The sequence below is a fragment of the Delphinus delphis genome, chromosome 8, assembly GCF_949987515.2.
Source record: "Delphinus delphis chromosome 8, mDelDel1.2, whole genome shotgun sequence".
NCBI lineage: Eukaryota > Metazoa > Chordata > Mammalia > Artiodactyla > Delphinidae > Delphinus > Delphinus delphis.
In genome coordinates this window covers 90,119,956-90,140,100 of record NC_082690.1, presented here as the reverse complement: position 1 = coordinate 90,140,100, position 20,145 = coordinate 90,119,956, and positions in this window count along the sequence as shown.

Genomic DNA, 20,145 nt, shown 5'->3' with positions numbered 1-20,145 from the left:
CAAAGAAGAAATCTGAAGAGAAGTTTAGAAATATTTTGAACTTAATGAAAAGGAAAACACAGCTTATTGAAATTTGTGGGATGCAGCAAGCAGTGCTTAGAGGTACACTGTGTGCATTAGAAAGGATTCAAAAACATGAAAAGAAGAAATATATAAAATCCAAGTTTTCACTGTAGGAAACTAGAAAAAGAAGAGCAAAATAAATCCAAAGTAAGCAGAAGGAAAGAAATAATAAGAATTTAAGAAGAAATGAATAGAATTGAAAACAAGAAATCAACAGAGAAAGTCAGTGAAATCAATATCTGGGTCATTGAAAAGATCAATAAAATGAATAAGTTTCTTGCCTGTCTAACTAAGGAAAAAAGAAGGACATAGATTTCTAGTATCGTATGTGAAAGAGGGGACATCACTGTAGATCCTATGGACATTAAAAGGATAATAAAGGGATACTATGAACAACTCTATGCCCACAAATTTGATAACCTAGATAAAATTGACCATGTCCTTTAAAGAACTCACACAAGAAAAAGATCAACAATCTGAAGAGGCCTATATCTATTAAAGAAATTGAATCTATAATTAATAACCTTACAAAATAAAAAGAACCAGGCCCAGATGTGTTTACTGGTGCATTCTACAAACATCTGATGAAGAAAGTATACTGATTGTCCACAATCTCTTTCAGAGGATAGGAACAGAGGAAATACTTCCTAACTCATTCTAAGAGGCCATTTCCCTAATACTAATACATTCCCCTAAAACAAGATAAAGACACTACAGGAAAACTATAGATCAATATCTCTCATGAACATGGATGCAAAAAAAAAAAAATTATACACCATGACCACAAGGGTATGTATGCAAGGCTAGTTCAACATTCTAAAATCACTTAATGTAATCTATCACATTATCAGGGTAAAAAGGAAAAATTACATGATCATATCAGTAGATGCAGAAAAAGTATCTGACCAAACCTAATGCTCATTCATGATAAAAACTCTCAATTAATTAGAAGTAGAGGGGAACTACCTCAACCTGATAATAAATATATACAAAAAACTTACAGTTAACATCATAATTAATAATTGGAAATATGAAACTTTCTTGCTAAGATCTGGTATAAGGCAAGGATATCCCTGCTCACCAACGTTTTTCAATATTATGCTGGAAATACTAGATAACAGAATAAAACAAAAAAAGGAAATAATAGCTATAAAGATTGAAAAGGAAATGATAACACTGTCTTTTTTATACAGATGACATGACTGTCTGTGTAGAAAGACATCTGAAAGAATCATCAACAACAACAAAACTCCTCCAATGAATAAATGGAATTTTAAAACAAAAACATAATATCATGTACATTAGTACCCAAAAACTTGAACTAAAGTATAAATATAACAAAATATATGCAAGATCTATATAAGGAAAACTATAAAACTCTGACAAATGAAATTAAAGTAGAACTAAATAAATAAAGAGATATTAGATGTTCATGGATAGATTCAATATCGTCAAGATGTCAGTTCTGTGCAACTTGATCTGTGGATTCAATACACTTCTAATCAAAATCCCAACAAATTATTTGTGGATATCAACAAACTGATTCTAGAGTTTATGTGGAGAGTCAAGAGACCTAGAACAGCCAATACAATATTGAAGGCGAAGAAGAAAGTTAAAGGACTTACATCACCCAACTTTAAGACTTACTGTAAAGCTACAGTAATGAAGACCACGTGGTGTTGGTGAAAGAATAGACAAATAATCTATGGAACAGAGAGCCCAAAAATAGACCCCTATAAATAAAGTCAACTGGTCTTTGAGCAAAGGCAATATACTGTATCAAAGGTAGTCTTTTCAACAAGTGGTGCTGAAACTAGACATCCACAGGCAAAAAAAAAAAACTAGACAGATTTTATACCCTTCACTAAAATTAGCTCAAGATGGATAATGGATCTAAATGTAAAATACAAACTATGACCTAAAAGATAACATAGGAGAAAACCTACATGATCTTAGTTATTTTGATGTCTTTTTAAAATACAACACCAAAGGCATGATCCATGAAATAAATAATTCATAAGCTGAACTTTATTAAAATTAAAAGCTTCTGGAAAGGCAATGTTTACAGAATGAGGAAACAAGTCACAGATCGGGAATAATGTTTGAAAAAGATACATCTGATAAATGACTGTCATCTAAAATATTCAAAGAACTCAAACTCAAAAATAAGAAAACAAACAACCCTATTAAGGATCTTAACACACCAATGAAGATATACAGATGGCAAATAAGCATAAAAAATGCTTTACATAATATGTCATCAGGGAAATACAATTTAAAACAACAATGCGATACTGCTACACACCTATTCGAATGACCCAGATCCAAAAATGACAGTGCCAAATGCTGACAAAGATGTGGAGCAAAAATAACTCTTATTCACAGCCAGTGGGAATACAAAATGGTACAGTCATTTTAAAAGACAGGACATTTAGTAGGTGAATGCTTAAATAAACTGTGGTATATGCAGATAATGTTATATTCTTTAGCATGAAAAAGAAATGAGCCATCAAGCCATGGAAAGACTTGGAGGAAATGCATATTTCTAAATGAAAGAAGCCAATCTGAAAAGGCTACCTAAGGTATGATTCCAGCTACATATATGACCTACTGAAAAGGCAAAACGATGGAGATAGTAAAAAGATTAGTGGCTGCTAAGGGCTGAGGCAGAGAAGAGATGAACAGACAAAGACAGGATTTTTAGGGCAGTGAAAAACTCTGTATGATACTGTAATGGTGAATACATGTCATGGTATATGTCCAAACCCATAGAATGTACACCAAGACTGAACCATAATATAAACTGTGGATTTGAGGTGCTGTGTCAATGTAGGTCATTGCAGTAGGTCAACTGCAACAAATTTACAACTCTGGTGGTGGATGCTGATATTGGGGGAGGGTATGCATTGTAGAAACAGGGTATATATGGGAAATCTACACCTTCCCCTCAATTTTTTATGACAAAAACTGCTCTTAGAAAGTGTCTTAAAATCTAAAGAAGATAATAATTTAAGGAATAACCTCCATAATATAAACTGAAAGGAATAAAATATAAAGAATAATAGAAAATAATATTCAGAAAAAGATATCAATAAAAAGTAAATGTTTTGGGCTTCCCTGGTGGCGCAGTGGTTGAGAGTCCACCTGCCGATGCAGGGGACACGGACTCGTGCCCCAGTCCGGGAAGATCCCACATGTCACGGAGTGGCTGGGCCCGTGAGCCATGGCCGCTGAGCCTGAGCATCCGGAGCCTGTGCTCCGCAGCGGGAGAGGCCACAGCAGTGAGAGGCCCAAGTACCGCAAAAAAAAAAAGTAAATGTTTTCACAACTAAATAAACTCATAGAAAAAGATCAGATTTGTGGTTACCAGAGGTAGGGTCTTGGCGGGAGGGGGAATTGGATGAAGATAGTCAAAAGGTACAAACTTCCAGTTATAAGATAAATAAGTACTTGGAATGTAATGTACAACAGGATAAATATAATTAATAATTAACTCTGTTCTGTGTTATCTATGAAAGCTGTTAAAAGTAAATCTTAAGTTCTCAGCACAAGCAAAAATGTTTTTAAAATTTTTAACTATTATTTTTCTATTTCTTTAGTTTTATATCTATACAAGATGATGGATATTCACTAAAATTTTGTGATGTATACAAGTCAAATCATTCTACTGTACACCTTAAACTTATATAGTGCTGTAAGTCAACTATATCTCAATAAAACTGGAAGAAAAAAAGTAAATATTTTTATAGAAAGGATACTTACACATTGTTTTTAGAAAGCCATGTAGTGATAGAGATTCATAAGGTTCTTCATATGTTCTGCTCATGTATTTCCTATTTTTGAAATCTAAAGAAATCAAATGATCAGAGTATGAAAAAAATACATATCACAGATACATCACTACTATTATTGAAAAATAAAACAACCTAAGAGTTCAATAATATTTGATAACTTAAAGCAATCTATTGTCTAGCCATAGGATGGAATATTAATCATTGTTCAACTTCTTTTACACTACAACAGCCATGAAAAGTATAGTGAATTTTTTTTATTGGTGTATAATTGATTTACAATGTTGCATTAGATTCAGGTGTACAGCAAAGCGAACCTGTTATACAAATACATATATCCACTCTTTTTAAGATTCTTTTCCCATATAGGCCATTACAGAGTATTGAGTAGAGTTCCCTGTGCTATAGAGTAGGTCCTTATTAGTTATCTATTTTATACATAGCAGTGTGTATGTGACTATCTCAACCTTCTAATTTATCCCTCCCTCCTTACCACCCACCCCGTAACCTTAAGTTTATCTTCTACGTATGTAACTATTTCAGTTTTGTAGATAAGTTCATTTGTAGCCTTTTTTTAGATTCCACATATAAGTGATATCATATATTTGTCTTTCTCTGTCTGACTTACTTCACTCAGTATGACAATCTCTAGTTCCATCCAAGCTGCTACAAATGGCATTATTTTGTTCTTTTTTTATGGCTGAGTAATATTCCATTGTATGTATGTACCACATCTTCTTTATCTATTCCTCTGTTGAGGGACATTTAGGTTGCTTCCATGTCCTGGCTATTGTGAATAGTGCTGCAATGAACATTGAGGTACATGTATCTTTTCAAATTATGGTTTTCTCTGGATATATGCCCAGGAGTGGGATTGCTGGATCATATGGTAGCTCTAATTTATTTTTTAAGGAACTTCCATGTTGTTCTCCATAGTGGCTGTACCAGTTTGCATTCCCACCAACAGTGTAGGAGCATTCCCTTTTCTCTACACCCTCTCCAGCATTTGTTTGTAGACTTTTCGATGTTGGCCATTGCATAGTAAATGTTGATAAGTGAAAATACAAAGTAGCATAGACAATATGAGTAGAATTATTTTTAATCTATAAATAGAATATCAAAATGCTAATGATAATCCATCTATGCATCAGATATTAATTATCTATTATATTTCCAGCACTGTATTACCATGAACATTTATCTTTTTGAATTTTCTGTTTTGAAAATAAAAAATAAAGACAGCACTTACAGGGTTTAGTATAGGGACAATGGAACTAGAATGATAACGATCAACTTTAGGCTGTGGTCTTGAGATGCCTCTACTGAACTTTCCTACTATTAAAATCCTGTTTAATTCCCTTTTCTCCAAAGTATTGTACGAGATGTATCTGTGTAAGATGATTGTTATTTTTCTTAAGCATTTCATAGAATTCACCTGTGAAATCTTTTGAGCTTTGTGTTTTCTTCTTTGTGGATGTTTCCTACAAAAAAATTACGTTTCTTTAATAGATATAGGAGTATTTTTAGTTTTTGTTCGATTTTGTGTCAGTTTTATCAAGTTGTATTTTTCAAGAAATTTATCCACTTCAGTTACAAATTTGTTGGAATAGAGAGATATGTTCAAAATACTCTCTCACTATGTCTGTAGGATCTGTAGTGTCTGCCATTTGGTGATATGGTTTCTTTCTTCTCTCTCTTTCTTACATTCTAGCTAGGGGTATCACTTTCTTTTTCTATTTTCAAAGAACTAACTTTTGTCTTTTTTCATTTTTCTCTATTTTTTTAATGTTGTTGATGTGTAGAGTTTCTGGATTTTGTTACATTACTCCAAAGAAATTTTATTTTGTTTTGTTTCATTTACCAAGAAATAACTTGGTTAGACTCAAACTACAAAATCTGTCTTTTGGGTAAAAACTGAAATCTCTATATAGTTTATGTATCTTTAGCTCAGCTATTTTGAGCCTACCCCATGCATGCATATTTCTGCAGTCAGAATCTAAAGACAGAAATATAGCACCCTCTCCCTCATTGTGTTCTTTTAGAGATTCTCCCATCACTTTTCAGAAGCTGTAGTTGCCCCAAGTTCTAGCCTCTAAATCTTTTTAAAATTGGAATTTTATTTTAGTTTTTTGTTTATTGGAGTTTTAGCTTCCCCACACAGAGATAACATGGTCATTCCTCAAGTTAGAAGCTGTAAAGGAAAAACAAAAAAACAAAACAAACAAACACAACACCTTACTCTGTGCCACGGCCCTTTTTCAATATCAAATTGGTTTGAGAATCTGTCTTTATGTGTTAAGTTTTTGTATTTTGTGCAGTGTTTGTAATTGTTATTGATGGAGAACTTACTTGTTCATGATGAAAATGGAATTTCTTCCTTTTTCCTCTAGACAAGTTCCAATCTTCTTTAGAGGACTTTCTTACTCTCTGGAACACAGTGTCCCATACCCATCTTGTACCTTCCCCATCCCAGCTTGGGAGGCAGACATTTAAAGAGCCCTAGACATTTTTATTGAATAATGGTATTTACAAACCAAAATCTTGGGGCTGGATATATTCATTGATATTGGAGTGTTATTGTACATGAGTATATGTACATAAGTATACATGCATGCTTATCTATTTTCATATCTCTTTATTTCTATTTTTAAAAAACACGTTTTCGTATTGACACCACTGTGCCACTGGATTCATTCTCCAAAAGTGAGAATGTTCCTTCTGCCTAACCTGGGTTCTTTGACTCCTACAAATGGAAAATGTGTGGGGAAAAGAGTGAAAGAGTAAGGATAAAAAGGAGAAAGAAAGGAAAATGGAAGGAAAAATGAGGCAGGAGTCCAGAAGCAGTAGAAGAAAGGAAGCAGTAAGCTTTTCAGGGAAATTTTATTAAACCGTGATATAGAATAATTATTACAAGCTAAATGCTTGGTTACATCCCACAATGGTGATGACACACCACTTGATAATATGATGTGGAGCAAAAGTATCCTTATAAATGTGGCTCAGAAGAGATTACTGGACTATTCTGTGTATCTGGTAAAGATGGTCACTGGAAGATAGAAAAGACTAAATTTCCATATTTTAAGTACTCCAATACGAAGTTTCATGATTTCAACTAAATGTTATAATCCAGATGGGTGGAAACTAGATTAGAATTTGCACAGAGCCACTGAGTTATCTGGTCTGTTTAATTTAATAGTCCATTCTGGACCCTACTTTCACCTCAGAAATTTAGAAATGTAAAAAATTACTGTTAGGGAAGTTAATAAAAGTAGTCTTGTTCAGGCTTCAGAGGCAATAAATAATAGGCCTTTGAACGGAGACCCTGAAAAGGGTTACATGCCAAACTGCTGACTAGCAGAAGCCACGAAAGTGGGTCTTGAGAACCAACAGGTAAGGAAGGGAGCAAGTAAGTCTGGCAGGTCTTGAGAACCAGCAGTGGGAGTAAGTCGCGAAACTTCCTGGGCCCTGGGAATCTGGCCACTTCCCAGAGATCAGCGAACATTCTACGATTAGAATTTCAAGCATTTAACATAATAGCCAGAGCTGCACATTTGCACATAAACTGATGATTATTAGCTTGCGGCTTGGTGATAAAAGCAGGATTCCTTTGGAGGACACTCTGAAGTCTCACCCATGGAGTGGACGCATGACCCGGGACCTTCCCAACTGGGACTCCAGATTGCTGTTCTAGAGACTTCCCAGCATTTTTTGGATCTGGGTGAAGTTCTCTTAAATTGGTGATATATGCGCTTCTATCTCTTTATGTATCGCTTGCTCTCCCAAACTGGTTATGCAAATTTTCCCAGCTTGATGGTGTTGCTAGTTCTCTCAATTTGCTGATGAATGTTCTCTCAAAGTAGTAACACGTGTGACGATGTAAGTTCTTCCAAATTGAAGATGTATGTACATATATATATATATATATATGTATATATTGCTTGTCCTTATACTGTAACCTACTACTAATATAATAAATTACCTTTTTTCTTGCTTATTGAAGTGTGAAGTGGTTATTTTGCCAGTGAATCCTCTGAACCTGAAACTGAAAGTAAGTCTTCCAGCAGAACATAAATCTTTTGACAAAACAGTTACCTACAATGTAGGATAGATTTTTTTAAACAAATGCATAATTCGCTCTTGGTTTTTATAAATAAGCCTTTATTGTGTGTCTCAGAAGGGGAATACAATTTCCATTGATTTTGTAACTATTTAAAGGCCTGTGAGATTTATTTTAAAGTGAGAAAGAGTGAAAAGAAAAACAAAACGAAAAAAATCCACCCTATTTAAAGGTGCTATATATTTCCCCAGTAGAACCCAAACACAATTTTGATGGAAGGGATAGTTGTCTGATAAGGCAAAGTATCAATATTTGCTCTTTATCTGTACCCAGTTGGAATATAATCTTTTCTAGGAAGACTTCTGCTGTCTCCCAGGTAGTTAAACAATTCCTTCTTTGTAATCCCCTAGTACTTGTAAAAATCTTTATTGCAATAGCTAATATGGAGTGTTATGAGTGTTATGAGAGTCTTTCAAAATGATTTAATGGTTAGACAGAATTTCTGATTAAGTCAAAATGTTACTTCCTCCTGATTGGTTTCACTTATTAAGAAGTCTTTAAAAGAAATATTCCTTAGAGGGTATCATTAAGTTGTAACTTTAAGCAAATTGATTGTACATACTTAATTGTTTAGTTCCCTTAAGTATTGTATCTAGGGTAACAATATCAAAACCATTTTGACAATACATGTGATGATTTAACTTTCAGTCAGAAAGAAAAACATTGCCCAGTGAACTGAGAACAATATAAAAACACACACAGAAATAAAGGACTATCCATGTATGTGTGCTACACACGCACAGACACACACATACACAGAGAAGCATGTACCTACACAAGTCCAACCAATGTATACACATTGGGCAACATTAGCATATCTGTGTTCTCAGACTTTTCTGCCATTTGTCTTCTAGGTTGGAACCACCTTTGTTCCACTGTGTTTCTTTGTCTATCTAATAACAGAGTTGATTCAGCTTCTGCTAAATTAGTCTTTACATTTTGCTCTATGGAGTCAGCTGCAGTGGACAAAGGATGTTTTAGGTGATGTGAAATCAGTTTTATAAGGAGTGTTGTAAAGAGAGACAAAAAAATTAGAGATAGCATATAAGAGAAGCTTAATTGGCAAAAAAAAAAAAAAAAAGAAGAAAAAAGATAACTTAAAAAAGGGTCATGTATGGACCATATATCTTTTTCACATCCTTGAAAAGTGAAACTTGAATTTAGAAAGTTTTTTGTTCTTTAACTACACTATCACTGTAATTCTGGCCCATGCAGGCTTCAATTGTTTTCTTTGGTTTAATTTATGGCTTCTATTATGTTTATATACTTTTATTGATTAGTATGTTAATATATCAATACCTATATTTACAAATTCCTATCTTCATACATTCACATATATGTGTATAAGTATATATCATCACATGCTGTTTGTCATTATTTAAATGGCAGTTACTTTTCTTTTTTACTTATTTTAGTATGTTTGGAACCAGGATGCATTTTTAAATCAGTGGTGTCCTAGCACTGTGTTTTATTTGCAAAATTTTTCCTTAATTGTTAATAAAATATTATTTTATTATACTATAAAGATATCAACCTAGATTTAATTAATACATAGATTCTATTTTATATGTAAATAGTTATTTTATTGAATTGATCAATTTAACAGTTTGACAAAATTATATCTTCACAATTGTTTACTTGGCTTCTAAGGATTGGTTCAATAATGAAGTCAGGAAAGCATTAAAGAAAATGAAGTTGAATTTGAAAAAATACTTTTCATCACTATATAAAGTAAGCATTGAATATTAAGAGAAACATTTATCTTTCTGCAAAATTTCTGATGCCTGCCAGTTTTCGTGCTTTTTCAAAATTCTACAGTTTGAGATCAATAATACATTTCATTGAGGTGAATTTTGATATTAATAATAATATTAATCGATATTAAGTACTTTTTGAAAGATGTTTATTTTTAAAAGAATTGTTCATCGATCCAAAAATATCATGTTTTATGCTGATTTTTAAATGGCTTTGAAACATTAATACATATGATTTATTTTTAAAATTCCCAGATCAGGAATGAACACACACATATGCACAAAGACACACAATACCAAACATACACAGAAACATAATCACACACAATCTAATAGAAAACTCTTTTAATTTTAAAACTTACAGCAAATGGAATTAATATTATTTCAAGTTTCTTCTAAGTTAGTAAATTACTTTTTTCATCATCACTTAAACTGCAGCATTTTTGCAAAAGATTAGTCCTTTAATTATATTGATTTTTTATGGAATATTCTGGGGAAATAAGGGGTGGTGATGTGTCTAGGTAACTTTCTTAGTTTCAACAAATATTTTTGAGCACTTAAATATCCTAAGAACTGAGATAAGGCCCTATTAATTATAAAAAGATGGTAGATAGATAGATGGATAGATAGATCTCCTTTGGAGTCATGAACAATTTATCTTCCTTAATTCAGAATCAGAAGCTAAAAATAAAAGATGGGACATGGAACGTTTTACTTCAAAATTTCTTATATTCCTTAGTACATATTATTTTGTTAATTTGTATTATTTTTAAAACATCCTCCTTGTGTAGTTAGAGATTCATACTTTATTAGGTATAGATTTGACCATTTCCAAAATAACATGAGATCAATGATTTGGAATGCAAGAATAAATCTATAAAAGTCAACAATATTTTTAAACTACTTTTTATTATCTCTAAAGAACCCCTAAGACTCATATAATATTTCATAAAAACTTTAAAAAATAATTATTTTCCTTTGCAGACATTCACTCCTATTGTGTAAAATGTGCTCTGCCCAGTTACCCTAAGAGTGACTCAATATTGGATGCTGTGAGAAAGCCAAAATGTATAAAAAATGGACTATATTAAATTTACTCACTGACTATAAGAGGCTTTATAATTTCTCCTTCATATCATTGCATGACTTGACCAATTTTACACAGCTGGTTTGTGAGGACTCATGACAAAACCTGGTATAATGATTTCTCAATAATTTAAATAAGATTAAAACTGAGAACTTTTTTTTTTCATTAAAATGCATTATTTTTAAAGTTAAAAGGAAAACTGTATCCTGGTGAAGAAACTTACAATGGATATATTTGACACTATCCTGCCATCCTAAACACACACACACACACACACGCACACATCAGAAAAAAAAAAAAGACAATAATGGGCAACAGTCTTAGACAGTCATTTACAAAGAGAATATCTAAATGACAAGCATATGAAAATGTACTCAATCTCATTTGTCATGAATAAAATACAAACTAACACCACAATGAATATAGTTCTCACTCACTAGAATCACTACAGTACACTGACTGACACTCCAAGTACCGTGGGATCTGGAACATCTGGAACTCCTAAGGTTTTATATTGGTATAATCAGCCTGGAAACTTGTTCTGAAGTACATACCAATGCTTCATTTGGGCATAACCATAACGCATGACCTTAAAAACCACTCCTTAAATATGCAAGTATATATTCATCAAAAAACATATACAAGAATCTTTATGACAGTATTATGTTGAATGATTCCCAGTAGGAAACAAGTTGTCCATGAGTATGGAATATATAAATAAGACGTGACATATACATTAAGGCAAATGTATACAGCAGTGCACCTAAATAATGTATTCTACACACAACAGCATGAACGAACCTCAAGAACATGTTAACGAAAGGAAGACAGACTCAAGTGGGTCAAGATGACATGAATCCATTTATATAGTTTTCAATGTAAGTTAAACTGAGAATACACAAAACTCATAGGAAAGGGTTAAATTAACCAGTATATGACTATTCATCATTCACAAAGGAGGTTCTTCCTGTTTCAAAGCAAAATAATAGATATGGTTATGTTTTGGTATTAGAACTGTCTTTTTCTCATAATTTCTATGTTGACCCTACATAACTTTGGTTGTGAAAAACATATATTATGAACAGGGATGTTTCCACAGGGTTCCTTTAAATAGCAGGAATACTTGCACAAATTGTTCAGGATTTAGTTATTTTACAAAGCAACACAGAACTGCATAAACGCTTATAAAACCATTTTACACTTTCATATTAGGCTACTTGAGAAACAAAAATTAATAAAGGCCAGCTTATTATTATAGTATGTCAGTTTCATGTTTAATTTCTTGATGAGCCCTTCAATGGTAAACAGAGTCATGGATTAAGTGAATGTTTAAGAAAACCAGGCTAACATTTGGTCTACAGCTCCTTTCCAATGTGGCCCATTTGACCCATGTTTTTATATTGCCACATTGTGTGAAACATCTTCCCTAATGTGATGTTTGTCCTCTCTTGTTCTCATTAATAAAAAAGGTTTATCCAATACATTAATCAGTGAACACGGACGATACCCACTGGCAATGAGAAACTGTTTGTGATTTTATAAGATGTGCTTCTTATTAATGGTGTTTTGCTGGTTAATGCAATTAGGCATGTGTAAAATTTTCAAAAAAGTGACTTATAAAGATTAATTTCTCAGATAGCAAATGCTCCTGTCTTTTTTTATAAATGAGGAGAGTCTAAGATTTATAGATGTTGGGTAACTTCTCCAATTTCACAAACAAAAGATGGCAACAAAAGGAACAACCATCACTGACAGTGTCCTTGCTCTCAGATTTTCTGCAAGAGCAGGACTTGCTGCACCAAACAAAACAGAAATCAAAAAAGAAACTTCATCAAAATGCTGCCCAGCACATCAACCTATCTAGCATTTATCAGTCAATGATTCTTAAAATTTCTATTAAGGTAACCCTAACAGCAGAGGAGAATGAACTTGTGTCACCGGAGCCCCCAGGAACTATGGTCTGAAGCAAGCATTGCACAAATATCCTTCAAAGACTCATGCTTTATCTTTCAAGTTAATGCAAATTTTTCCTTGTGATATACAGCTGCCTATGTTTGCTTTTAATAGAAGCATACTGTATAAAATTACTCACTAGGAAATTTACCTCGATTATCCAATAGCCACATACCCGCCGAAAAACTGCAGTTATCGGAGAGTGAAAAACAGGCCCTGTAAAACAAAGAGTTAACAATTAATAATGTGCCTTATTTTCTCTTCCTTAGGGCCAGAAAATTATGAGTATCTATTATGTGTCAGCATTTATTTCAGGCTACAAACCTATGATAACAGGAAAAGTCAGAATGCATAAATTTGGGGGAATGTTGAGCAGCTCTCTTCACCTGTCTGAGCCTCAGTTTCTTCATATATAAAATAAGAATGACAAAGTTAGATTTCATAAGGATCGCAGGTAACAAAATGCATGTTCATAGAAGTGTTTCTAGAAACCGTGAAGCCCTTATGTACATATAAGATTCAGTCATTGTATTTATATATTTGTTAGGCTTTGGGTTTAGGTGCTAAGGATACAGTGGTGTGTCAAACATTTCTGCTCTCATAGTGTTTACATTCTAGTGAGAATAGAAATAGCATAAGTTAATTACTATATATATTATATAGGCCTGTAAAAGCCCTGTCTAGCCAGATATTTAGACTTAAATGTAGAACCTGAAAAACATAAAAAGGCCAGAAAAAAGCATAGGAAAAATGTCAAAGCTTTTCGACATTGATCTTGTCAGTAATATTTTTGGATATGACACTGAAAGCACAAGCAACAAAAGCAAAAATAAACAAGTGGGACTATATCAAACTAAAAAACTCCTGTACAACAAAGAAAACTATTAACAAAATGAAAAGACAACTTATGGATTAGAAGAAAATATTTACAAATCACGTATTTGATAAGAAGTCCATACAACTCAATAGCAAAAAACCAAATAATCCAATTTAAAAATGGCCAATCAATCTGAATAGACAGTTTTCAAAAGAAGATATTCAAATAACTAACAGGTACATGAGAAGGTACTCAACATCACTAATCATCAGGGAAATGTAAACAAAATCCACAATGAGAACCTCATACCTGTTAGAATGGCTATTATAAAAAAGACAAGAGAAAACAAGTGCTGGTGAGAATGTGGAAAAAAGGGAGCACTTGTACACTGTTGGTAGGAATGTAAATCGGTACAGCCACTATGGAAAACATTATGAAGGTTCCTCAAAAAAATAAATATTGAACTACCTTGTGATATAGCAATTCAGCTTCTGGGTGTATCTCCAAAGGAAATGAAATCACTATCTGGAAGAGATATCTGTACTATTCCAGCATTATTTACGATAGTTGAGACATAGAAACAACCTACTGTCCACTGATGCATAAATGGATAAAGAAGATGTGGCATATGTATACAATGGAATATTATTCAACCATAAAAAGGAAATCCTGCCATTTGTAACAACATGGATGAACGTTGTATAATTATAATAAGTAAAATAAGCCAGAAAGCATTTGCTATCTGAGAAATTAATCTTTATAAGTCACTTTTTTGAAAATTTTACACATGCCTAATTGCATTAACCAGCAAAACACCATTAATAAGAAGCACATCTTATAAAAGCACATCTTATATCTCTCTCTGGATAAGTCTAAATCAAGTAGATTCAATCAATTTAATCTGAACAAAATGAAAAAAGAGCCATTTAAAGAAATAAAATTTAACCCAGAGAATAACATTTTCTTAATATTAAAATATTTAAATAAAATACATTTAGAACAGACTAAATGAATTAATTCAAGCCATTTAAAGCAGAATAATTCTATAGAATATAATTTCAAAATAGGCAAAATATTATATATAATCCTTATAAAATCATTTTATAATGAGATAGAATGTGTCAATGTAATCCAAATTAATTCAAAACACTTTAATATATGAAAAGCAAAGTGTCAAGAGTCGGTATGTTTAAACCATATTAGATACTTGATTTTTCTAATTCAATTAAATAAAATTTTATACAAATAACCCTAGTCCAGAAACATTTTTGTTTATTCAAGTAAGCTAAAATCAATTCAGTTTGATCCTCCACAAAAGATTAAGCTTAGCTCAGATTCATTCTATTCACATACGTTAAATTTAATTTAAACAATAATACTGTAGCTAGCAAAATTATCCCTCAAAAGTGAGCAGAAATAAAAACTTTCTCAGGGGCTTCCCTGGTGGCGCAGTGGTTGAGAGTCCACCTGCCGATGCAGGGGGCACGGGTTCGTGGCCCGGTCCAGGAGGATACCGCATGCCGCGGAGCGGCTGGGCCTGTGAGCCATGGCCGCTGAGCCTGCGCGTCTGGAGCCTGTGCTCCGCAACAGGAGAGGCCACAACAGTAAGAGGCCCGCGTACCGCAACAAAAAAAAACTTTCTCAGATAAACCAGAACTAATACTAATAAAATTCATTGCCAGCAGACTTGCCCGGCAAGAAATGTTCTCAGAAAAAAATTGATGTTTTTAACCTGGCTAAGCAAAACAAACAAAAAATACAACAACAAAAACAGGGGACACAAATTGCCAAGAAGGGGGTCATCATTACAGATCCCATGAATATTAAAAGAATATACAAGGAATATTTAGAACAACTCTATGTCCACATATTTGATAACTTAAATAAAATGGACCAATTCCATGAAAGACACAAACTATCAAAATCACACTAGGAGAAATAGATAACTTGGATAGCTCTATATCTATTAAATAAATTGAATCACTGATTAATAATCTTCGAAGAAAAAGCAACAGGTTCAGATAGTTTCACTTGTGAACTCTATGAAACATTTAAGGAAGAATGATACCAATTCTCCATAATCTCCCCAGAAACTAGACTCAGAGAGAACACTCTTTAACTCATTCTCTGAGGCCAGTATTACCCTAACACCAAAACCAAATAAAGGTATTACAAGGAAGGAAAACTATAGACCAATGTCTCTTGTGAATATAAATGCAAAATTCCACAATAAAATGAAAGGAATTATACACCACATCCAAGTGGTGTTGGTTCATAAACTGGATCCCATAACTGAAGGGCAAGGAGAGACTGAAGAAAGAGGCAGACCAGTTCAGATGGGTGGTAGGTGGCAGGTTTAACAAGCAAGGGCACTTACATATAAGGCTTGCCTTGGGCAGCCACAAGAGGAGTAGATCTCTATAACTGCCTGCCAGAATCTTAAAGGTTTTAATAGAGGCTTTAAACTGGGTTCAGTCACGTATACCATCTAGATTGTCTCAACAACATGTTGCTTTTTCAAGACTGTCCTTGAAAACAGCTCTGGCTGTAGGAACGGTGAGTGGAACGTAAATTCCAAGAACAGGGAAGAGGGCAAGGAGCCTCTGATTGCTCAGGTACAGCTCTAGTGTCAACTGCTGGTCACCTTTTCTTGATGACCTCCTCTTCCAGGTATCCAAGGTTGGTTCATCCATCAAAATTAAAATGATGGAATTTTCCACATCAGCAGGCTAAAAAAAAAAAATCATATGATAATATAATTAATGTTGAAAAAGTATTTAACAAAATCCAACACCCATTCATAGTTAAAAACCCTCAGCAAACCTTAACAGAGAGGAACTTCTTCAAATTGATAAAGAGCATTTTTAGAAAGTTATAGCTAACATCATACTTAATTACAAGAGACTGTATGCTTCCCCCTGAAATTGGGAACAAGGCAAGGATGTCCTCACTCATCATTCCTTTTCAACATTGTAAGGAAGTCCTTGATAGTGCAATGAGGCAAGAATAAGAAAAAGTATATAGATTAGAAAGAAAGAAAATCCTTTTAAAATTATTCATCATTGGCTGGTATAATTTAATTAAACCCTCTCCAGATCACTCCACCTACTTGCAATTAAATTCCGATTCTGGTTATTTACAAGTAGTAGAGAAGTTTTGCTCTATCCAGAAAAATTTACTGTGGTTTAATTTAGAACAAAGTTTAATCATAATTATAGGTGTGCAATGTGTTTGTGCTTATTAAAAATATGAGTAGCACTTTCAGTTTGGATTTGTTTGGGTCCTGGATCTTTATATATTTAACCGTCTTACATAAAAGATTGTAAGATTTTAATTGAAGTGGCCCAGACCACTTTAATTCAATTAAAGTCCCTGTTAAATTTTCCATAATGTGATAGATTTCAATTTAATTCCATTAAAAATCCCTGCTAAATTTTCTGTAGTGTGGTGGATTTACCTTGGGTGAAAATTAGAATCTCCTTGGAAGCTTTTCAAAATTCCCAATAACCTTGTCTCACCTCTAGTAATCCTGATTTAATTGTTTTAGGGTAGGCTCCTGCAAGGGTAATTTTTAAAAATTCTCCAGGTGACTTTAATGCAAAGCCAGTTTTGAGAACTACTAGTTTAGGAACTGTTTGTATTCGTACTGCCAAAAGTTTCCTGGCATCTCTACCTATAAAATTAGCCATAGGCCTGTTTCATGGCAATTTCCTTCACCCCCCTGGGTTAGGATATACCAGGAATGTCAAGACGAAGTATCTAACAACATATACAGAAACATTCTAGAATGGTAAGGAAGCCCAAGTGACTGGATGAACCTGCATATTAGAGTAGTATTTCTTGAAATTTAATGTATAATCAATCATCTGGGGATCTTGTTAAATTGCAAAACAGATTCTGATTTATATGGTCTTGAGGAAGGGAATGAGTTTCTAAATTTTTAACAAGCTTCTGTATAATGCTAATTATGACCCTACCAGTCCATGAACCGTACTTTAAGTAAGAAGACAGAAGACTGTGCTTGCAGCTACAGGGGCTACAGTTGGGGAATCCTAGCCTTAAGTGCAAGGTGTCAGAATTCTAGCTCTGCAATCACTCTTTTCTCTCCTCAACATGAAACAGGAATTGTACACATTCTCTAAGCATTCTATAATTAAAGACCATGGCATATACTAGCTTTACATGTTTTTCATACTTAAGAAAGAATATTGGTATATACATGAGAGGCTATATTGTGGTAAATTTATTTTTTTCTTAACCATTATAAGTCAAACCACTTGCATATTTAGCCACTTAATGGATCATTAATTATAGGCTATTCAAAACAAAGCTGATGCAGTATCTTCATTGTAAACAAACACCTTAACATCATGCGGATGCATTTGGAGCTTAAGTTTGGGGTCACCCATTGAGAAACAGTCACCTTGTGCTTAAACTTTGCAATTGGTAACTTTCATCCTACAATCTTGGCAGTAACCTAATTTTGGAAGAACTGGAACAGTAGACCAGGAAACATGGTGATGGAGTAAGTGTTATAATTGGGTGAGACATGAGGATGAGGGAAAAACTAGGTGACTACATAGAAACAATTAATCTAGTTTTTCAATTAATATACAGGTAAATATAAGAGTCAGCAGAGAATTTGAACTGATGTAAATTATGTTGTCATGTATTCAGGGTTCCTTTTAGCTACTTACCAGGGATTTTTTCTTTTTTTTTTTTTTTAATTCAAGTACCTTGACCAAGTTAATTTACAGTTATGAGAACTGAATAGTTTGTGGGCACGGATCCCAGCAGGCCATAACCACCAGGGTTTGTAACTAGATCTATATAAAAAGTAAAACTTTTCCAAGAAAATTTACTTTTCAAAATTTGAAAATTTACTTTTCAAAATTTACTTATCGAGTTGTTCCTGGACTTGATAGTCCTATCTAAAATTTGCTGAAAGTTATACCGCTTTCCTCAGATCATTTCAATAACAAGGTAATATTCTGAAGTTATTTCTTAATTCAGATGGAGACATTTTATTAAACTGAGTGTATGAGCATGCACAAGAACATCTTGGTGGTATTCACACAACTTCTCCACAAATGCACCCATGTAGGCAAATACACTCTGGCACACCGACTTGTAGCTAATAATGTGTATTGTATTTTCAGATACTTAGTTGTTTTAGTCAATCCAGATACTTTTCTCTTATCCAACCAAACATTTTCAAAGCTCATTAACATGTCACTGTATAATTGTAATTTCACTCAGCACAGCATTTTCTTGTTGATTGTAGGGTGGAGAATAGTTCCCTTTGGTGCCTTTGTCTCTCATCTGGAGCAAAGAACCTAACTGCTGTAACCACTTATGAGAAGAACTTGGCACACTGAGGGCCCCAGATGGAGGTTGTTCCAATGTGTTTCCAGAGGCAGCATCTGTGTCCTCCATTGGCTTCTGGGCTGGCTCCTCTAAAGACTTCTTGAACCGCTCTAGTGTTAACATTTAGAAGAGCTGTGGATTTCCTTTTTGGATTAAGTTCAAATAACCTATATTTATATCCAGGTTATCTTCCTGTGTTTTATTGATGAAAAATGTATACATTCCTGAAAAATTGAGCAATAGTTGATGAATAAGTATAACAGTATATAATATGGTCAGATTAACAGCCAGGGTGTTAAAATCACCATTCCTCTTCAACCCCAAAAAACAGTCAAATGACATGTTCTACTGAACTGTAGACTCTCAATGATGTTTTTTATCTTATAATTGTTGAACTGTGAAACATTAAAATTGGAACTCTAATTTCGTGAACACGACTTTGCAGGTTGTCTGCACTTAAACTCGTTGATCCATTGGAATGAATGAGTGATTTCTAAAAAGTTGATTTGATGAATATGGTAACTTCTGCAGTTAGACTTCAAAATTTCTCTCTTGGCATGAAAGAAAAAACTTTAGTTGAAAACAAAACTATTTTACTCTTAAATGTCAAGATCAGGCACAGTTAAAAGCATAAAGCAAAGGTTTCTTTAAATAATGAACCCTCAGTAGAGAAGGTTTATGACACCATGAACAAAGTATGTATCTTCAGAGATGTGTAAGATTCTGTAACTCCAAATATCCATGCTTAGCTAAATGCACACCACAAAACTGACTATAAACAAACTTATTTCTGGACTATCAATCTAAATCTTATTGTTTGCTCCTACCCTGGTCATTTAAGCATGAAGTGGGCATGATCAAAAGCCAAAATGAAACATTCTACAAAAAATTTCAGGATGACTGCAGTTTTATTTCAATGGCATTTTTTAAATTACTCATTCTCTAGAATTGCTTTGATTATAATTATCTTCTATCTTCCTTTTGCTTAGTTCTGTTATTTAGAGTTCATGAACTGACAGCCCAATCTACACAATGACCTGTATTTTCATTGAAACCCTAGTCTCTTCCAAGTGCAGAGTTGGGTTTCTGCATCTTCACAACTCTCGGCTTCTCAAGATCAAAACCCAGACACTCATTCACACATTCTTACTAACTCCTAGGCTCTTTTAAAATTAACATACCTGATTCAGTGCAAT